We start from the raw sequence: 16,377 nt of genomic DNA on the forward strand, positions 1-16,377 counted from the left end.
ATCTGCAAAGAGTGATAATTTGATTTCCTCATTTCCTACTCTAATTCCTTGAATCTTTTTCTCGGCTCTTATTGCTGAGGCTAGGGTTTCTAGTACTATATTGAATAGTAATGGTGATAGTAGGCAACGTTGTTTCACTCCTGATCTTACTGGGAAAGGTTGCAGTTTATTTCTATTGCATATTATGCTTACTGACAGTCGTAAATATATATGCTCCTGATTATTCTAAGAGATAGTGCATTTATTCCTATACTCTCAAGCGTTTTTAGTAGGAATGGATGTTGGATTTTGTCAAATGCTTTAGCTGCATCTATTGAGATGATCATATGGTTTTTATTAATTTGATTATTAATATGGGTCAATTATACTAATAGTTTTCCTAATATTAAACCAGCCCTGCATTTCTGGTATAAATCCTACTTGATCATAGTTTAATATCCTGGGTATGATTTTCTGAAGTTTTTTTTGCTAATATCTTATTTAAGATTTTAGGATCAATATTCATTAAGGAAATTGGTCTATAATTTTCTTTCTCAGCTTTCGATTGACCTGCTTTAGGTATCAGTACTATATCTGTTTCATAAAGGGAGTTTGGTAGGACTCCTTCATCCCCTATTTTTTCAAATAGTTTATATAGCATTGGGGCTAATTGTTCTTTAAATGTTTGGTAGAATTCACATGTAAATCCATCTGGTCCTGGGGATTTTTTCCTGGGGAGTTGATAGATAGCTTGTTCTATTTCTTTTTCTGAAATGGGACTATTTAAGCAATTTGTCTCCTCCTTTGTTAATCTAGGAAGACTATATTTTTGGAGAAAGTCATCCATTTCACTTAAGTTATCAAATTTATTGGCATAAAGTTGGGCAAAGTAACTCCTTATTATTTCTCTAATTTCCTCTTCATTGGTGGAAAGATCCCCCTTTTCATTTGTAAGACTAACAATTTGATTTTTCTCTTTCCTTTTTCTGATCAGATTTACCAAAGGTTTATCAATTTTATTGGCTATTTCATAAAACCAACTCTTCGTTTTATTTATTAATTCAATAGTTTTTTTTTTTACTTTCAATATTATTGATTTCTTCTTTTAATTTTTGTATTTCAAGTTTAATTTTTGGTTGCGGGTTTTTAATTTGGTCTTTTTCCAGCTTTTAAAGTTGCAGGCCCAATTCGTTAATCTTCTCTTTCTCTATTTTCTTCAAATAAGCCTCTAAAGATATAAAAATTCCCCTTATTACCACTTTAGCTGCATCCCACAGATTTTGGTATGATGTCTCATCATTGTCATTATCTTGGGTGAAATTATTAATTGTTTTTATAATTTGCTGTTTCACCCAGTCTTTCTTTAAGATGAGATTATTCAGTTTCCAATTACTTTTTGGTCTATTTACCCCTAACTTCTTCCTGAATGTAGCTTTTATTGCATTCTGATCTGAGAAGAAGGCATTTATTATTTCTGCCTTCCTACATTAAATTTTGAGATCTTTATGTCCTAATATATGGTCATTTTTTGTATAGGATCCATGAACTGCTGGGAAGAAAGTATATTCTTCTATTGCCATTCAGTTTTCTCCAACGGTCTATCATACCTAGTTTTTCTAATGTTCTATTTAAATTTTTCATTTCTTTCTTATTTGTTTTGTGGTTTGAGTTTTCTAAATCTGAGAGTGCAAGGTTGAGATCTCCTAGTATTATAGTTTTACTGTCTATTTCTTCTTGCAATTCTCTTAACTTTTCCTTTAGAAAGTTAGATGCTATACCACTTGGTGCATATATGTTTAGTATTGTTATGGCTTCATTGTTTATGCTACCTTTTAGCATGATATAGTTTCCTTCCTTATCTCTTTTAATTAGATCAACTTCTGCTTTTGCTTGATCTGAGATAGGTATGGCTACCCCTGCTTTTTTGGCTTTACCTGGCTGCTCCAACCTTTCACCTTTACTCTGTATGCATCTCCCTGCTTTAAGTGTGTTTCCTGTAAACAACATATTGTAGGTTTCTGATTTTTGATCCAGTCTGCTATCTGTCTCTGCTTGATGGGAGAGTTCATCCCATTCACATTTACAGTTAAAATTACTAATTCTGTATTTCCTGCCATCATATTATCCCCAGATTATTCTTTTTCCCTTGAACCCCCTGAACCCTTTCCCTGAGATTTAATTTATAGACCCCACTTGTGGTGCACAGCCCTCCCTTTTTTTAGTATCCCTCCCCTCTACTTCCAAGTCCCTTCCCTTATTCCCCCTTTCCTTTTCCCTTTTCCTCTCCCCACTTTTAGTGAGGTGAGAGAGAATTCTCTGAAAAACAAATATTTCAGTTATTTACTCTTTGAGCCTTTTCTGATGAGAGTAAGATTCACACAATATTTCTCACCCTCTCTAAATTCCCTCAGATATGGTATATTTTCTATACCTCTTCCTGGGATGTAGTTTCCCTCTTTTTATCACTCCTTCCCCTTTTTCTGATTCTCTCCCCTTCCCTTTACTACACCCCCCCCTTTTTTTATATCAGTAAAATAAAATTATCCATTAAGACTTTCTATATATCCACAACAGAGATACAGTTCTCAAGGGTTCTGTATACCTTTTTCTATTTCTCTTCAGTCTTGTGGATGTAGCTCAAATTTTTTGTTTAAGTCTGTTTTTTTTTTTCTTAGAAACATATGGAATTCCTCTATTTCATTGAATGACTATCTTCTTCCATGGAAAAAAATGCTAAACTTGGCAGGGTAGTTTATTCTTGGTTGCAGTCCTTGATCTTTTGCCTTTCAGAATATTAGGTTCCAGTCCCTTTGATCTTTTAACGTGGAGGCAGCCAGATCTTGAGTGACCCTTATTATGGCCCCTTGGTATTTGAATTGTTTTTTTTCTAGCTTCTTGCAATATTCTTTTTGTTGTGTGATAATTCTGAAGCTTAGCCACAATATTCTGTGGAGTTTTTTTTTTCGTTGTTGTTTTGTTTTAGGGTCTTTTTCAGAAGATTTTCGATGAATTCTTTCCATGCCTATTTTCCCTTCTGTTTCTATTATCTCTGGACAGTTTTCTTTAATGATTTCCTGTAAAATAGAAACTAGGCTCTTTTTTTGGTCATAGTTTTCAGGAAGTCCAATGATCCTCAGATTATCTCTACTAGATCTATTTTCCAGGTCTATAGATTTTCCCAGTAAGTATTTGATGTTATTCTCCAGCTTTTCATTTTTTTTTTTGAGTGATTCTTGGGTTTGCAATGAATCATTCATTTCTATTTGTTCTGTCCTGATTTTTAACGAATTACTTTCTTCATTCACAGTTTTTAGTTGTTTTCGTATATGCCCAATTGAGTTTTTAAATGAATTATTTTGCTCTATTGAATTTTTTTTCCATTTCCCTATTTTTAAGAGAATTATTTTCTTTTTCCAATTCAGAAATCCTATTTTCTTGAGACTTTTTTATCTTTTACAATTCAGAAATCCTACTTTCCTGTGATTTTTTAACCTTTTCTAATTCACAAATTTTGTTTCCCTGTATCTCCTGTGAATTCTTTATTTTTTCCAACTCAAATTTCAGAACATTGTTATTCTCTATCATAGCTTCTCTTTCCTTTCCCCATTTTTCTTCAAATTCTCTTAACTTTTTAATAGTCTCTTCTAGGAGAGAGTTATGTGATGGGAGGCAGGTATCATTCCCCTTTAGGTTGTTATCTGCTGACTCTCTGCTATTATCTTCCTCGGGATTGGATACCCGCTCTTTCTCTGTGTAGAAGGAATCAATGGTTCTTTTTTGCTTTTTACTCATATTTAAAAAATATTTTGGGGTCTGTTCTTGGGGTAGGAAATTATTTATTTATTTTTTTACCTGCTTCCTTCTAGACCAGATGGATGCAGTGGATCCTGCGCCTGAGCTAAGAGAGAGCTCTGGGAGAGAGTTCCCCTCCCCCTCCCTGGAAGTGTCTCGGAGGTGATTAGCATGGCTGTGCTTTGAGGGCGCTGTGTGTCCTAGCGACTTCCCTGAGGTTTAAGACCAAACAGTAAAGGCAATACAAAGCCCAGCCAATGAGTCCCATGGAGCATGGATGTCAGCAGCTGATGTGAAAAGCCCCTGAACTCAAACTGGAAGTGTCTGCCCAGAAACTGCAGTCCCTATTTCAAAGGTTCTGCTTCTCTGGGACTTCTGAGGCTGAGTTCCACAGCCTGCAGCCAAGCCAGGCACTATATGTTGCCTTGGGCTGTGTCCCCACTTTTCAATCTCTTAACTACTCCCAGGTGATGTCCCAGACAGCCTAAGTCAGCTGCACCCGCAGTACCAAGATCTGTAAGGTCACTTCCAGATTTGGGTGGTTCTAGTATCTGGCTTTATATTTTAAAGTGGCTTGATTTCTCTTCTGAACTGCTTTTTTATAAGCAGATTAGAGCTATCAGCCTGTGCCAGACTCTTCTATCTCAGTGGCTTCTCTGATCCCAGAGTTCTCCCCAGCGAGATCAGTGCAATGTACTAGCACCCAACAGTCTGTGCTGGCCTCTTTTTTTTTTCCTTCCCCTGGGAACCGACCTTTTCTGTTGAAACTCCAGATTCTCTTCAGTTGGTATGTTGTGGTTTCTATCAGTCCAGCATTATTTTTGAGGCTGATTTAACTAATTGGTATTGAAGGAAGAAGGGAGCTCACAAAATCGCGTGTATCTTCTCCTCCATCTTGGCTCCGCCTCCAATTATTTTTTTGACAGTACATATGCATGGGTAATTTTTTACAACAATAACCCTTGCACTCACTTCTATTCCAAATTTTTCTCCTTCCCTCCACCCCTCCCCTAGATGTCAGGCAGTTCCATACATGTTACATGTGTTGTAGTATATCCTAGATAAAATATATGTGTGCAGAACTGAATTTCTTGTTGCACAGGAAAAATTGGATTCAGAAGGTAAAAATAACCTGGGAAGAAAAACAAAAATGCAAACAGTTTATACTCATTTCCCAATGTTCCTTCTCTGGGTGTAGCTGATTCTGTCCAGCATTGATCAATTGGAACTCAATTAGATCTTCTCTTTTTTGAAGATATCCACTTCCATCAGAATACATCCTCATATAGTATCACTGTTGAAGTGTATAATGATCTGTTGGTTCTGCTTATTTCACTCAGCATCAGTTCATGTAACTCTCTACAACCCTTTCTCTATTCATTCTGCTGGTCATTTCTTATAGAACAATAACATTCCATAACATTCATATACCATAATTTACCCAACCATTCTCCAATTGATGGACATCTATTCAGTTTCCAGTTTCTAGCCACTACAAAAAGGGCTGATAAAGGGCTCTTTTTAGTGAAGGGCTGCATTATTAATAGAAATCACAAAGAGCCACATTGCATGGATGAATCAAAATCTTAACATTATTAATTATGACATATTAAAGGTAAACAATCCACTCAAGTGTATCTAAAACCAAGATAGATAATTACAACTTCATGTGTATTTGTCTGCAAAAGAAAGCATGTCTCTGGGTGAGATTAAAAAGTTAAACTCTTTTTTAAAATAATAACCCACTTGAAAAAGTATTTGTCCATGAGAGGCCTCATGTAATTGGCAAAGCCATGATAACAATGGATTAAAATGGCAGAGAGAATTCTAAGACTGTTGGAATCCTAGGAAGTATATGCTAGCTGAAGATTTTTTTTGGGGGGGCGGGGGGTTTTAAAACATAATCTGGCTCATTTCCATTATTAAATTGGACAGTGAGGGCATTTCAAGTAAATTTAGATTAGGCAAAGTCATATTTCACAGATAAAAGTTGTAAAGGGCTAGAACTGAGCAATGCACTTGGATGGTGAAGCACGTGAGACTAATTGCCAATTGGACGGTTCCCTATTAACTTGTTTAAGGTTGACCCTCCCCAGCTGTTCTGTGCTGACTTGATTGGTGGGACAAAGAGGGGGAAGTGACGTGTGGGGGAGGAGCAAGAGAAACTTGGGTGGTGGAACTCACGCTCACTTGCACTCGTGACCTGGCGTTGGAGGCGACGGTAAAGATCTAGAATAAAGACGTTTAGTGATCCTGACTCTTGCTGATTTCTGGAAAGATAGAGTTCCAGCATTTGGCGTCCAACGTGTGGCTGGCACCCTACTTCCACCGAAGTCCTCCTGTGACCAGGAGATTAGGTGAGTATTCTAATAGAAATAAGGAACTTACCTTGTTAAGGACTAAATCAGCAATCTCTAGTAACTGAGATGGGGCAGATGTTAGGTAAATCCTGGGCCTCAGCTGACCCTGCTCCAACCCCAGCCCCTGCCTCATCTAGCAATGCTATAGAGGATATAATTAAGATAATTGATGAGAAAAGTTTACTTGTTCCCATCCCACAAATGAATAATCTCATACACTCATTGATTCGCACGTCCCCTTGGTTCTTAAATGAAGAAAAACTACGTATAGATAAATGGAAGCTAGTGGGACTTGAAATGAAAGAATTTTACTCAAAAAATGGGAATTGTCAAATTTTCCCAGAGGTATTTTACCTATACAACTTGATTCTATTAGACTTAAGCTATCAAGAAGAGTTTAGAAGAAGGAAGAGTTCTAAAAAGGCTCGGAGAAGGAAGCTTGAGGAACAAAAGATAGAAGATAGGCAAACTCAGGACATTGCCAGAGGGCAAGGGGATTTGAATGAGGAATCTGAGAGTGTAGACTCTGATTGTCCTGAAGAAATTTCAACCCCACCTAGAGAGCAGATTATTGATCAGCCCACATCCACTCCACCTTCAGGGATGGAGGGAGGAGGAGTAGTGGGAGGGGCGGTGACCTCATCAGCGCCCCCCCCTCCTCCCACACAGAGCCCCCCCTCCCAACAACTGCCCACTCCTGTAACTAGATTAGAAAGAGGGCTTATTGAAGCAATTGAAAATGGAAAAGAAGTAGATAATGATTTCAAACTTCAAATTTTTCCCGTGATTCAACAGCGTAATTCTGCAGGTCAAGAGAGTAGAAAATATGCTCCTTTTAATATGGATGTCCTTAAAAACCTGAAAAAATCTTGCACTGTCTTTGGGGCTACATCAGATTATGTTAAAATGTTAATACACAATTTGGCTTATGAAACCTTAACCCCTAGTGACTGGAAAGTCATTGCAAAAGTGTGCTTAGAACCTGGACAAAATTTGTTGTGGCTTTCTGAATTTACTGAGCTCTGTAGAATTCAAGCCCAACAAAATAGTCAAAATGCAGCTAATACTTCCATCACCTATGACCTACTAATGGGTATAGGTTCTTATGCAGACGCTTTGGTACAGATTAATTACTCCATAACAGCATTTGAGCAAATTTCTGCTGCTGCTATCAAAGCATGGGCTTCTCTCCCCAGTAAAAACTACAAGGGTGAGACCTACACAAAAATTGTACAGGGACCAAATGAACCTTTTGCAGATTTTGTGGCACGTTTGCAGACAGCTGTCATACAGGCAAATGGTGAAAATGAAGTAACAGACACTTTGGTGAGGCAACTTGCTAGAGACAATGCCAATGAGGTTTGTAGAAGGATTATACTAGGACTACGTAAGGATGCTCCTTTAGAGGAGATCATAAGACGCTGTGCCGCAATGGGCACAAATACCTTTTATAGCCAGGCTATGGTGCAGACTTCCCAAGATCCCAACATGGGGAGACAGGATCCCTTTTGGCAAGGGGTTTCCCGAGAGACTCGTCAATGCTTTCAATGCGGTAAAGTAGGTCATTTGAAAGCTCAATGTTGGCACAGAGACAGAGTGAGAAGACAGGCTGGGAGAACAAGACCCAAAACCCCATGTCCAAAATGCAACAGAGGACTCCATTGGGCCTCAGAGTGTAGACTGATTCAGGGAAACGGGATGAGGGGCCCAGCTCCAGGGCCCCAAGCAAAAAACACTTGGGGCATGATGGCAGCCGATGCCATACCCAGAGAGTGCCTCCAAGTCCAACACCCAGACATGACCAATCAGCCAGGAAGCCATCTGAGGGGAGAAAGGGATTACACAATCAGTCAGCCAGGAAGCAACATGATGGGAGAAAGGGACTACAATTAGGGAGGATAGAGTTGTATGCAGCTGGGACAACTGAGATACCCCCTGGAGAGGTGAAATCTGTTCCTCTCCAACCTATGGATCCCTTGCCTCCAGGCACAGTAGGCTTGACCATTTCACCTCCTGAGAGTACTTACAAGACAGTGTTCATTCATACACTGATGTGGGAAACTGGGGAATGTGTAGATAATATCCCAGTCACTAACACAGGGAGACAATGTGTGACTTATCAACCAGGGGAAGTAGTAGCATCGGGTTTATTGATACAGACTCCTAATAAGCAACCTGGTGACAGTCACCCATGTTCTGACTCCAAGCAGAAAAACCCAGGAATATACTGGACAGCAGCTGTGACAGCTGACCGACCTATGCTCACCATCTATATAAATGGCATAGCATTAGAAGGACTGGTGGACACAGGTGCAGATCGCACAGTCATTAGAGGTGCCAACTGGCCCAGTCACTGGCCAAAGACTAAGGCAGACACCTACATGTCTGGGGTAGGAGGATCAATAGCAGCTGAAGTTAGTGCTACCCCTTTAAGATGGGTATTTGAAGGTGAAACAGGAGTTTTTACTCCTTTTATAGTTGAAAAAATCCCCATCAATCTGTGGGGAAGAGACATTTTACAACAATTAGGGTTAAAAATGAGTACTTCGGTTTTTTAGGCAGGGCTGCTGTTGAAGGCCTGCCAACACTTTCACCTGTTCCTATCCAGTGGAAAACTGATACACCAGTGTGGATAGAACAGTGGCCCTTAGATAACAATAAAATTCAGGCCTTACTAGATATAGTACAGGAACAACTTGATCAAGGACACTTACAACCTTCTCTAAGTCCTTGGAATTCCCCAGTATTTGTTGTAAAAAAGAAATCTGGAAAATGGAGGATGTTGACTGATTTAAGAAAGGTAAATGAACAGATGGAAACTATGGGAACTCTTCAACCTGGACTTCCATCTCCTACTCAGTTGCCTAGAGAATGGCCTCTGTGGGTTATAGACATTAAGGATTGTTTCTATTCTATCCCTCTAGATAAGGAGGATATGAAAAGATTTGCTTTTTCAGTGCCCAGCGTTAACTTAGCTGAGCCTTATAAAAGATATGAATGGACAGTTTTGCCACAGGGAATGAAAAACAGCCCTACTATGTGTCAAATGTATGTTGCTGCTGCTCTTACTCCAGTAAGAAAAGCATTTCCAAAAGTAATGTTATTACATTACATGGATGATATATTGGGATGTGCACCTGAGGAACAAATGTTAGAAGCATGTCTACAAAAAACCATAGAAACACTAAGGAATTATAAATTGCACATAGCTCCAGAAAAGATTCAAAGACATGCTCCTTTTCAATATTTAGGATATGAAGTATATCCTAAGGTGCTTACAGTACAAAAACTCTCCTTAAGAACAGAGAAGCTAAACACCTTAAATGACTTCCAGAAATTGATAGGAGATATCCAATGGATGCGTCCCGTGCTAGGCTTGACTACCTGTCAATTGCAACCATTATATGACATTTTAAGGGGAGACAGTGCTTTAAATTCACCACGCCAGCTTACAAAAGAAGCTCAAGAGGCTTTGAGACAAGTTGAACTGGCTTTATCCAATGTGGTTGAAAGAGTCACTCAAAAACCCTTGGAAATATCAGTTTTTGCTACACAAGAGGCCCCCACAGCAGTCCTTCATCAAGGAGACAGTGTGATAGAGTGGGTGAACCTCCCAGCACAACCAGAACAAAGCCTTATTCCTTACCCAGTGCTTGTGGCTAGAATTTTATTAAAGGCCATTAAACGAGCAGTACAATTATCTGGGACAAGACCTGACAAGATATATACCTTTTATACTAATGCACAAGTTAATGTGTGCTGCGAAACCATCCCAGAGTGGCAAATTTTATTAACCATGGCTCCAAATTTTGCACACGGGTCTCCATTAAAGATAACCAGACTGCTACATAATTGGCAATGGATTCTTGAAGAAAAGGTTTCTAAAGTTCCTCTTAAAGGACCAACTATCTTTACAGATGCATCCAAACATAATATTTGTGCTGTGTATTCTTGTGACTTAACCATAAAGAGAGTTATCAGAACTCCTTTTCAGTCCACTCAGCAGAATGAATTGTATGCAATCATTCTAGCTCTTGCTTATTATCCGGGAGACATAAATATAATATCTGATTCAGCCTATTCAGTAGGTGTGGTACAAAGAATTGCCACAGCCCAAATAAAATTTGTAGCCTCCAATATATATCAGCTCTTTAAAGAGCTTCAAGAGCAAGTGAGAAAGCATCCGGGTAAGATTTATATTTTGCATGTCCACTCCCATAGTGGACTTCCAGGTCCTATTTTTGATGGTAATTCAAAGGCAGATAGCCTTCTAACCATGCTGGCCAGTACTCCTTTATTTCAAGAAGCACAAGAGTCTCATTCTAAATATCATCAGGCTGCCCGAGCTTTACGTTTGCAGTTTGGAATAACAAGAGAAGAAGCTAGGAGCATAGTAAAAGCCTGTACAGCTTGCCTTCCTTTCCATGCTCCTACACTCCCTCCAGGGAAGAACCCTCGTGGTTTGAGACCTAATGAAATTTGGCAAATGGATGTGACCCATTATAAATCTTTTGGTCGTCTATCTTTTATCCATGTCGTGGTAGACACCTTTTCAGGATTCACATTTGCAATACCAGCAGCAAAAGAGACAGCCCGAGTGGTCACTGAATTCCTTATACAAGCATTTGCAATTATGGGCGTGCCACAAGCAATAAAAACAGACAATGGACCTGCATATACATCTAAACATTTTACACACTTTTGTGCACAGTATAAGATTTTACACACCACGGGCATACCCTTTAATCCTCAAGGGCAGGCAATAGTAGAGAGAAGAAACAGAGATATTAAGACACTCCTCCAAAAACAAAAGAAAGGGGGAGCCACGGGTAACCCTAGAGAACTTCTAAATTTAGTTCTCTATACCATTAATTTTTTAATTTTTGACAAAGATGCACTGGCTCCAGCAGACAGGTTTTATAACTCACCGGAAGGGCAGTGTCCAGTGCGAGCAGCTCCACTGTCTTTAGATAATCGCCAAGTGATGTGGAGAGACCCAGAAAGTGGTGAATGGAAGGGACCAGATAGGTTAACTGCTTGGGGGAGAGGGTTTGCTTGTATCTCTACAGATGGAGAAGGAATCAGATGGGTGCCAACGAGCCGTATTCGCCTTGTCCATCGGAGAGAGACAGAGCAGACCCTTGAAACGAAGGAGAAGGCCCAAGAAACATCGGGTGGTTCCGTTGCTGACTGTGCCCACCACTGAAAGAACCTGGCAGTTATGGCGTTTGACCCATGGACATCAAAAACTGTTGGACTTGAAAATCCTCAGAAATCATTGAATTCTCTGAGACATCATAAGACTATTGTAGGACTTGAAAGTCTCAGGAATCATTGGATTCTCTGAGACATCATAAGACTATTGTAGGACTGAAAGTCCTCAGGAATCATTGGATTCTCTGAGGCATCATAAGACTATTGTAGGACTGAAAGTCCTCAGGAATCATTGGATTCTCTGAGGCATCATAAGACTATTGTAGGACTGAAAGTCCTCAGGAATCATTGGATTCTCTGAGGCATCATAAGACTATTGTAGGACTGAAAGTCCTCAGGAATCATTGGATTCTCTGAGGCATCATAAGACTGTTGCTGGACTTCAAAAACTTGTGGGGATCATTGGATTCCCTAACATATAAAAGGACTGATGTGGGATTTCAAAAACTTGTGGGGATCATTGGATTCCCTAACAGTGAAGCAATGGACAATAGATTGGTTTTGGACTATTTCTTGGTTGCTGAAGAAGGGGTATGTGTGTCTGGTGTCTACATACCCTCCTTCTAGGACTTCTGGAAATCTCTTACAATACCATGTTGATTTATATTGTTTGTTATGTCACTATTTGCATGTACAATTCCTGTTTGTTACACCACATCGAGTCTGCACTGATTGTGGGGAGAGTCACCACTAATAGCCTCTGCGTTATTGCTATGTGCTTGTGTAATAACTCCCATGTTGATGGGTTTGTGCATACTTGTCTCTAATAAGGCCCTTCAATCCAGAAACCCGCTAGCAAATCCCCACTTCTCTTTGGTGCTTCTCATCTCCCTTCCTGAGATGTCAGGGAGGGCGTGATTATCTCCTTTTTAGTGCTTTCATCTCCCCTCCTGAGAAGTCAGGGGGGGCGTGATCACCTCCTTTTTGGGGTTCTCATCTCCCTGAAAGGTCAGGGATGGCGCGACCTCCTGTGGTCTAAAACAAAAGAAAGCGGGAGATGTAAAGGGCTAGAACTGAGCAATGCACTTGGATGGTGAAGCACGTGAGACTAATTGCCAATTGGACGGTTCCCTATTAACTTGTTTAAGGTTGACCCTCCCCAGCTGTTCTGTGCTGACTTGATTGGTGGGACAAAGAGGGGGAAGTGACGTGTGGGGGAGGAGCAAGAGAAACTTGGGTGGTGGAACTCACGCTCACTTGCACTCGTGACCTGGCGTTGGAGGCGACGGTAAAGATCTAGAATAAAGACGTTTAGTGATCCTGACTCTTGCTGATTTCTGGAAAGATAGAGTTCCAGCAAAAGTCTTGCTAGTGTAGAGTGGGAAGCAAAGAATTACTTTTGAGAGTGATTATACCTCAAAGGGAAATTGAGCCATTGAGGTCAAAGTAGATTCCACTGGGATACACATTATCCTTGGGAAGCAAGATGACAGTTCAGCAAACAATTAATATATAAATAATAGGCTTCATAAAGAAGCCCATTCCCTTTAAAAAAAAAAAAAAACAGTCACAGAGATAGATACATTTCTTATTATGCAGGTTTCTAAAAGGATTTCTCAGGGAAGAAAGTCTCCCTTCTGTTTGGCACCAAACCGTTGAATTAAGACCTATTGTTGGAAGTAAAAGCAATCTTAGTCAACAGAGATTTCTGAAAATAGTTTCCTTCAAAAGATAATGAATTCATCATTACTAAAGCTGTTTAAACCGTTGGTATGACCACTTGTTAACATTATCATTGGCAGAGTCATTAGGATAGTAGGGGAATAGAGCTGTTTAGGCTTTGGAAGTCATCTAATTTACCTTTAATTTTATAGGGAAAGAAAATAACTCCCAAGTTAAATGATTTGTTCAATGTCCCATTAGTACTAAATATCCCAAAGAGATTTTGAATGCAGGTTTTCTAATACCAAAGTCAGTTTTCTTTCTATCATAGAACAGAACATCTTGTTTCTAATAAAGGAGTAGATAAATTCAGCAGTCTTTGAAGTTCAGATTGCATTTTTGTATTGTTTATTGTGCACACCTACTCTTATGACTTCAAAGTCTATATTTCTCTTTGCAAACACTTGTTGATAGCAGTCTTGATTTATTTAACAAAACGATATTATCTAGGACTATGTATCTGAGAAGCTGGATTAAATGAGCTTTGAATCCAATAAATCTATAATCTTACAGAAGTCAGAAGATACATGAATATGTCAAGATATATTTAAAGAAATGGAGGCTAGATATGCCGATTTTATGCTCAAGAAGGTATCATTCATCTGGCTCTTCAAGAGTCAGCTTAAAAGCTATCTTTTATAAGAGACTTCTCCATGGCCTTTTAACTTCCAGTGTCTTCCTCTCAAAGAATAACTTTCTATTTTCTGTATGCAAACTTACATTTCTGCTTATCCCCCATTAAAGTCCTTAAGGACAAGAATTTTTGTTTGCTACTTTGTTTTTGTTTTTTTGTATCCACCAAGTTCAGTACCATACCTAGAATAGTGTAATCACTTGATAAATGTATATTGATTGATTTATCATAGTACATTCTAACTCCTTTTGGGAGCTGGATGGTATGCTGGATAGACTGATGTGTCTGGATTCAGGAAGGCATTTTTCTGAGTTAAAATCAAATTTCAATTACTAGCTATATCACCCTGGGCAAATCACTTAACTCTGTTTGCTTCTGTTTTCTCATCTGTAAATTGAACTAGAGAAAGAAACAGTAAACTATTGTGTGTTTTTATCAAGAAATTCCCAGATTAGGTCAGAAAGAGACTGAAATGACTGAACAACATCTCATTTTGACTGTTATTCTCCAAATATAAAACATTGGTGCTTTTCTTTTACCTGATTTATATATTTATTCTTCAATAAATATTTTATCAATATCTCTCTTTAATGTGTCTCATAAGATAGTGGTACAGTAAATGAACATCTGGACATCAAGTCAGGAAGACTGAGTGCAAATTTCAAAATTGATACTATATGACCCTGGGATTGTCACTTAATCTCTGTGTCAGTTGCCTCATTGTAAGTTGGGGATATTAATATTACCTATCCACTAGAGTTTCTGTTTGTGAAGATAAAATAATAACATAATATTTGCACTATTTTCCACTGAAAATCTATTATTATAATAAACATTATTGTTAATAATCTATATGCTAATATAATATCTGGAACAAAATGTGAAATGACCCAGTGGAAAACCATATACATACATATATATATATATATATATATATATGTGTGTGTGTGTGTGTGTGTGTGTGTGTGTGTGTGTGTGTATAATAGAGTAGGTTGGTAAATTTCAAGCTCTCCCGATTTCCCCCATGAATAGAACACATTTGCTCCTCAGAGAAAATATAGACTTGTGAGAAACGAAGAAGACTTGGCAGAACAGGGGTCCTTCTGATACAACACAAACAGTAAGTGGAGACCCTGCCCTGGGGAATAACCTCTCTGAAGTGCAAACACTTCTGGGCTAGCTCCATACAAACAGCAAGTGGAGCCCTTCGAGCTAACTAGGTATGACTGGGACCTTGGGAGAATGGAGACATCATAGCTGCCTCCAAATATTTGGAATGATATATAAGAAGAAATAGAAATATGTGTGCTTCTTCATGAAGTAGAACTAGGGACAATGAGAGGATGGCTATTTGTTAATGATAGCCTAAAAAAGCTTTCACTGGGGATGGAAATGGACTAGCTGAAACTGTCCCAGCCCCAGCCCCAACCCCTGGAGGTCATTTTGAGCTTTTATGATTTTATCTCATTTCACTAGAATAGGAAACCTTCTCAACTCTCTGGGTTTACATAAGCCTTTAGGACATCATAGGTAACTCAGATGCTAAGCCCTAGCATGTAGAAATCCTTCTTCAACTCAGAGTAATCACCTTTGTTTTCAAAATTACATATCCTAGGGTCTTGTCTGATTGATCCAAGTGTGTGGTTTATCTGTCAAACATGATGTCTTTTCTCTACATACACATCTTTTGCCAATAAGATAATGTTCCAGGAATCTTCTGAATGCTTCATGACTGATTTTAAGTTCAGTGAAATCTATTGACATAGAAAATTCTAACTGAAAAAAGAAAAACTCCAAATTTTTTCAAGTATTGCCAGAAACCCCAGTGGGACCAGAGGAAATAAATTCTAAAATTAAAGCTCATGGAGAGGTGTATAGCATTCTGTTAGCTTTCCATCTATTCTCCCTCTCCTTTCTGTATGACCTCACCTATTCTTTTTGAAGTTCTCTTGAGATTAGAGATTTTAGAGATTTATTCTTCTAGATCATGGATTTTTAAGCTTTTTGCATTTGTGACTTGCTTTTGCTTGAGAATATAAAATAGATATATGAATATTATTAATAATAAATTATAATTTTGCAACTCCCATATTGTTATGTTACTCCATATGGAGTTATACATAGTAGGCTGAAACTCTGAAAGGGTATACTTGAATCTAAAACAGCAGGATGCTTGTAGTGTTATGAGATAGTAGTTTTCTAAGCATATTCTTGGTGTAATGTAATGATGTGGTCAATCTAGTTGGTGCACTTAGGGTAATGTGGTGATGTGATGTTCTACAGCTGCACCTGCCCAATGTGATGTGGCGATGTAGGTATTCTGGGGTATTTAAGAGAATCCCAGAGATGGAGGGCCCTCTCAGCCAGAGCTCTTAGCAGCAGCTCTGAAGTACAGAAGACTTCAGGTTCCAGACTCCATCTTGGACCAGCTTTATGGCGACTCTCCTGTCTCCTTCACTTCTCCACCCTAATACCAAGGATTTTGCCTGAACCCGAGGTCCTCTTAAGAGCTAGCTCAGACATTATAGTTACAATCCACAATTTAATATTTGTTCTAGAAGTCCGATAGATTCACCAATGCAGATGGACTCAGATCAGATTTTCCAGCCCTATATTCTTTCCTGACTTAAATTTGACATCTTTTGTTATATATTAGACAAATAACAAGAGGATGTCCTATATAAATCTTAAACTCAGCATCCAACCTGAACCCATGATCCATCTAAATCTTCTTTG

Source organism: Sminthopsis crassicaudata, chromosome 1, assembly GCF_048593235.1.
Source record: "Sminthopsis crassicaudata isolate SCR6 chromosome 1, ASM4859323v1, whole genome shotgun sequence".
In the NCBI taxonomy this organism is placed as follows: Eukaryota; Metazoa; Chordata; class Mammalia; order Dasyuromorphia; family Dasyuridae; genus Sminthopsis; species Sminthopsis crassicaudata.